Raw genomic sequence first — 6,000 nt, forward strand, 5'->3', positions numbered from 1 at the left:
TACTTTCGTTGGGGGAATAACTTGGCTGTTGGACTAAGTGGAGAGTGCTGGTGTTAATTAAAAGTATTGCTACTTGTACACTGAATCATGTGTCTAGCTTCAGTTATCTGAGTGTTGGCCTAGGACTGGACATGCCAGTCCAAACCCCCAGTCACTGGGCCAGCCTACCTTGGCTCACAGGCAGGACCAGCCCATCTAGGAGGCCAAGTAAAGTGATTGCCTCAGGTAGCAGATTGATGAGTGGTGCCCATTTCTATCCACTGACTTGCCTCCATTGCCCCTCTTCATTCCACTCCCTGGACTGGAAGAGGAAGAGGGGGGCACTATGGAGGAGGAGGTGTGAGGGGGAAGAGGTGAGTTGAAACATTAGAGTAGGAGGAAGAGAGGCTGGCACATCATCGGCTAAGGGGGCAGAATTTGACATGCCAGCTCAGGCATCAGGAGGGGTTGAGCCAGCCCTGCTCATAGGGTTGTTGAGAGAATAAAACATTTATGTTGCCATAAGTTCCATGGGTAATATGTATGCTTCCCTGAGCTCCTAGGAGGACAGGTGGAATAGATGTGGGATGATAATAAAAATTTATTATGCTATGATTAAGAAAGATATAATTAATGTATAGACCTCTCAGGAGCAGTGGCTTTCATTGCCTTTAAACCAGGGCTTTTTCAACTGTAGTACAAGTACCACTAGTAGCACTTTCACCCATGAAACCAACAAAGGCAAAGCACATTGGGGCAGCCAAAAACCAGGCTTCTATACCTTTAAGAGTTGGGCAGAAGAAGCATTTCACCAGGTAAAGTTTTTTTTCCCCAAACCTAAAAAGTCACACCTGCCAAATTACTCTTCTCTTTATTAAGGAAGACCTGACCTCCTTTGCTGCAGTTCAACATCTCCTTAAAAACAAAATATCAAAATGAATGCCAACACAGTTGTACAACCCCAATTGGAATGTTTCTGGTGGCTGCCGGTTTTGCCCCTAAGAATTGTAGGATTAGACCAAAGTCCAGTGAGTCCTGCATTGCAATGTTTCTCAAACTGTGGGTCGGAACCCACTATGTGAGTCATGAGCCAATTTCAGGTGTCCCCCATTTATTTCAATATTTTATTTTTACTATATTAGACTTGATGCTACCATGGTATGTAACTGCATTTGGGGAAATGTTACAGACCTATACTTTTAACATACTACTATGTATATTCTTTCAACAATGATAGTAAATGAGACTTACTCCTGGGTAAGTATGGGTAGGATTGCAGTGTAGGATTGTTCAAAATTTTCCTGCTTGATGATGTCACTTCCAGTCATGACATCACTTCTAGTGGGTCCTGACAGATTCTCATCTAAAAAGTGGGTTCCAGTGCTAAATGTGTGAGAACTACTGCTGTATTTGGTTTCTACTTGCAACCAGTGAGATACCTTGGGTTATCTGCATGAAGTTGGCATGGACAGGCTCCTCTTGTTGATCCTTAAGCAACAGATTAGCAGAAGTATATTGTTGCCAGCTGTGAAGGTTCTTGTTTAGCTCTTGTGATTTAATGACATTGGCCATGAATGAGGTTTAACTTCCCTGGAAGAAAAATGGGAGAAAAAATATCAGAAACTCTGGCTAGACTGTCCAACAACTGGAATAAATCAACAATTTACAACCATGGCTGTTATTCATCCTCTTTTTCTTAGGATTTTAACAAGACTGAAAAGATCCCCTCAATTTTTGTGCTAACCTTAAAAGCAATCTTCTTTTTGACCTCACTTTGAAAGGAATCAAGATGTTTGCTGCAAGATAAAAGATGTCAAAGAATTTGTCCCCATTTGATGCAACATAAAGAAATCTTTTACTGTCTTGGCTGCTGTTGCTCTGAGTCTGAACCTACATAGAAGAAATCTAAAACTGTACATCATTTATCCCAGAGTCAGTGATGCAAATATGGCCTTGGAATTGCTATGAGTATCCACACTTAGAATAACAGTGTAACATTTGAATTATCTGTTTTTGACTTTTTATGAAAAAGGACACATTTTTTGCTTTGTTTTGTTTTGACTGACCATGCTCTTTAATCTGAAAGGCAAGGTGGAAAAAAGAGCATTGCTTAACCGATTAGCAGAGGACAAAAACAGTAGCCCAAAACAATGACAGACTAGTGAATCACCATCAATGTCTCAAGCAGAAGGACAACTTATGAAAACAATCATTGGAAAAACTGCAGAAATAAAATACATTCACCTTGCAGCTTGCATGAAGTGTCTAGTCTTGTGACACAGTTCCAACAATGCATGTTTTATTGGTGTGGATAAATCTGTGGCTGGCTGGGTCAATGCTCTCAGTTACACACTGCAGTGAAGCTCCCTGCAAAACTGAGTGCTTTGCACCCCGTCAAGCTATGCCACTGATTGGGTTGATTGTTTTACCTGATACAAGGTCTGCACTAGAAGTGCCAGGGAGGCATTCCAACAAATGAAGGCTTTCTCATCATGGACATGCAGGATGAAACACTGTAAAGCCCAAAGGGAGGATAAGTGGGAGCAGGTTCCCCCCACCATTATGTTCCCAACAACAGCCACTTTCCTTTCACCCCTAGCTGTCAGTAGATTTTGTCTCTGTCTGCCAGTAGATTTACAGAAGAAATAAAATATAGTCCATTACAATGGCTGGCATTTTGCTTATCTGAAATGCAGTGAAGGGACTGCTGGGGAGGGAGAGAAGGGAACACATGCCTTTCATAATGTTCCACCCATGCAGGATCTCTGTAATGCTTGATTTTCAATGTGTGCTCTGGCACACCTTACAGGAGAGCAAAGCAAACAGCCCTGGGGGGCCAATATGACCAAGGGACAAATGCAGTGTTCTATGGGCCCCCACCCTCTTCATTTTACCACTGGCTTTGCAAGGACAGAATGGGGGGAAATGCACCTCTATTGTGTTTTTTACTAGGAGTTTTGCTTAATGTTTTCCTTGCCTTCCTTTAACACCAGTAGTTTTGAGATAGGAAGCAATATGTTTCTGATGTGAGGGCACCTTGCCACCCTCACTTTCCCTCTCAAACAGCCCAATCCTATAGGCTCTTAGCACTGACAAAATGGTGTTCTGCCAATGCTACTTTCTTGACAGCTATGTAAAAGGTTAGTGCACTGCCAGAATACCAGCTGGAAGGCCAGAGCTTTCTCATGCCTACTAGAGAAGCACTCTGGACCCACAAAGGCAGGGAGGATGCCAGGGGAAGCAGATGGGCAGAATGGGGGTAGAGTTGGGGAAAAACTGGGCAGGGAGAAGGATGAAATGGGGCAGGAATCCAGTGGCCAATAGCAGAACTGGAAGCTTACAAAAGAGTAAGGAAATTTAAATTCCATTTCCGCTTCAGAGCCTCTCAATCTCCCCCTCCCTCCACTGGATACAGCGCACTAGTTTTTGGTGCAGCTGCACCAGCAGGGAGGGGTCATAGAATTGGGCCGTGAGTCACGTCCTGGATGGAGAAGGGACACAGACTTAAAATGTACCAGCACGGTCTCATCTCCCAAAGCTACAAGACCAAAATTGGTTCTCAGCACTATACCGTATCACTTTGATGTGACTTTGAATGCTCAAGGAAAGGTAAGGAGTTGTGGGAGAATTTATGTCATTAGCTCTTAAAATCCTAAGTTAGAGAACCCAGTTAGGAAACCTACTGGACAGACACGAACAATTTCTGGAGGAAGGAATCTGCATAAAGGGAAGAGATATGGTGCAAAAATATCCAGGACACATAATAGCCCAATTCAGATGTCACACAAGCCAAGACTGAACCTTGATTTCATGCAATGTCTCCTGTCCTTAGGTGCACACACTCTTCCCTCTCTTTACACCTGATGTGAGGAACAGTTCTTTTTCCAACCCTAATTTAGAATAAACCAAATTCTATCATTACGTCTGAATTTGGCAATCCTGACTTATTTGAACAAAATGTGCAAATAATTCAGGATCAAAGACTAGGAGACCATGTGAAACAAGGGTTCAGTTCTGGCCCCACGTGATGTCTGAGCTAGGCTAGGCCAAAATGAATCCGCATGATGCCACTTTCAATTTTCTTATTTGCTCCTGTGTTTTTCCTCCTCTGTTAATGAGGGGTGGGAGGGGAAATTATGTATTTTTACAGCCCTATTCCAGTGCATGCCTTCCTCAAAACTAAGTCCCACTGAAGCTAATAGGACTTATTTCCAGGTGAGTATAGAATTGCAGCTTCGTATATTCACCTTCTGTTAAATTAATGTTGTTAATTCAGTTGTATTGAATGCTTTTGTGGTTTATGATGATGACTGTCAATCAGTGGTGTAGCTTATGATCATGTAGCCTGGTGCCAAGCTCAAAATGATGCCCCAGAAGTGACATTACACCCAGGTTTTTAAAAAACTGAAAATGGGGGGAAATCTGCCTCCTCTCCCAGCGCCACCCACTTGCTCTGCCACCTCCCCCCAGGCACCCCCCCCATTTTAACACCCTATAGGTTCCCTGCTGTATCATAACACCTAATTGGCTCTTCAAACTATCAGTCTCATTGGTCAGTTTTGAGCGAAGAAAATTCAGTTTTTGTTACATAATGCAGTTGTGTTTTTATTTTCTGGTTATTTGGCTATAACTTTTGATAGACTAGAGATATTTTGACGCATAGCTATGCCAGGCTGTAAATTCACAATAAAATCAGCTTGAACAGAGCTCAACGCATATTTTATACAGAAGGACATGTACTTCTTACATAAAGAAAAGCTAAAAAGGGAAAATTGTTGGGCATGGGCAATTCTATATATAAGTTTCAGTGTTCTCTCAATATGTGTTTTTTTTAAAAAACACTTGTTTTAAGTACTTCTGCAAGGGGAGTTCAATACTGGCTTGGTAACGATGGAGGCACAATTACTGAGATTCAGCTCTGTGGAAGTAAACACATTTTTATTTAACCAGTAAAAGCAAAATAATTTGAAGTGGTTTGTTTATCTTGGTCAGATAGAGACACAGAATATTGACCAATCAACATCTGCAGAGGTCAAATTTCTCAGAAGCTTTGCAGAGGAGCTTCCTTGATTTCCTTTCTTTCTCTTGTCATGATTAGCATTCTGCCTGAAGCTAGATATGAGCAGGTAGTGTGTGGGATACTATGCTGAGAACCAGCTTATAAACTTGTGTTTGCTAGGCAAAGGCTTTGTTAGGCAAGGTCAGCCCATCCATGATGCAGGGTGGTTGTTTTAAGTAATGGGCTGAAGGAGGCAGAGATTGCCATATATCTTGGCACCGGCCTGGTCACTCCACCCAAGCCCTGGAGAGCAAGGTAAGGATGGGGAGGCAGATTAACTCCTCCTCCAGCACCATGGCCAAAAATCACAACAATGGAACTGGAGGGGCAGGAGATAGAGACTGCTGCCATCTTGTTCCTGATTCCTTTTGTGTAGACTAGGATTGCTATGTCTTTATCTCCTCCACTGCCTGGTGCTCCTTCAAAACAGACTGAACACAGAGGATCTTGGGGATTGCCATGATACTTCCCACCTGGCATGAAGGTGGGCATGAAGGCACGAAGTTTCATCAGGTGGAGGAGACAGTGATGGGGGAACAGGGGCAGAAGAAGATTGCTACCACTGCTTCCACCTCCCTGCCTCCTCTACCACCCAGCGCTTCTTTGAAAGAAGAGGTGCAGAAGATCATGGGAGTGATAGAAGTGGTGGTGACCGGGGGGGGGGGGCACACATGTGCAGACAGCAACAAAAAGGAGGCAGTGGAACAACAGGACAGACCATTCCAGAGGCTTCATATTTCCTGTCAGTCAAAGGGACCAATGTTGCTTCTGCTCCTAAAGAACCACCAGCACAGTCCATAGTAGCTCAGTACACTAACTCCCAATCTCAGATTATAGCTCCACGAGAATCCCAGCATGACATTGGGTTCTGCAGTTCATTGGCCCCTTCTCTCACTTCAGTGCGCTGGACTCCAGCCCTGAAAAGTATGTGTGTATGCATGTATTTATTATGATATTCATAT

The sequence above is a fragment of the Tiliqua scincoides genome, chromosome 2 (assembly GCF_035046505.1).
Source record: "Tiliqua scincoides isolate rTilSci1 chromosome 2, rTilSci1.hap2, whole genome shotgun sequence".
Lineage (NCBI taxonomy): Eukaryota > Metazoa > Chordata > Lepidosauria > Squamata > Scincidae > Tiliqua > Tiliqua scincoides.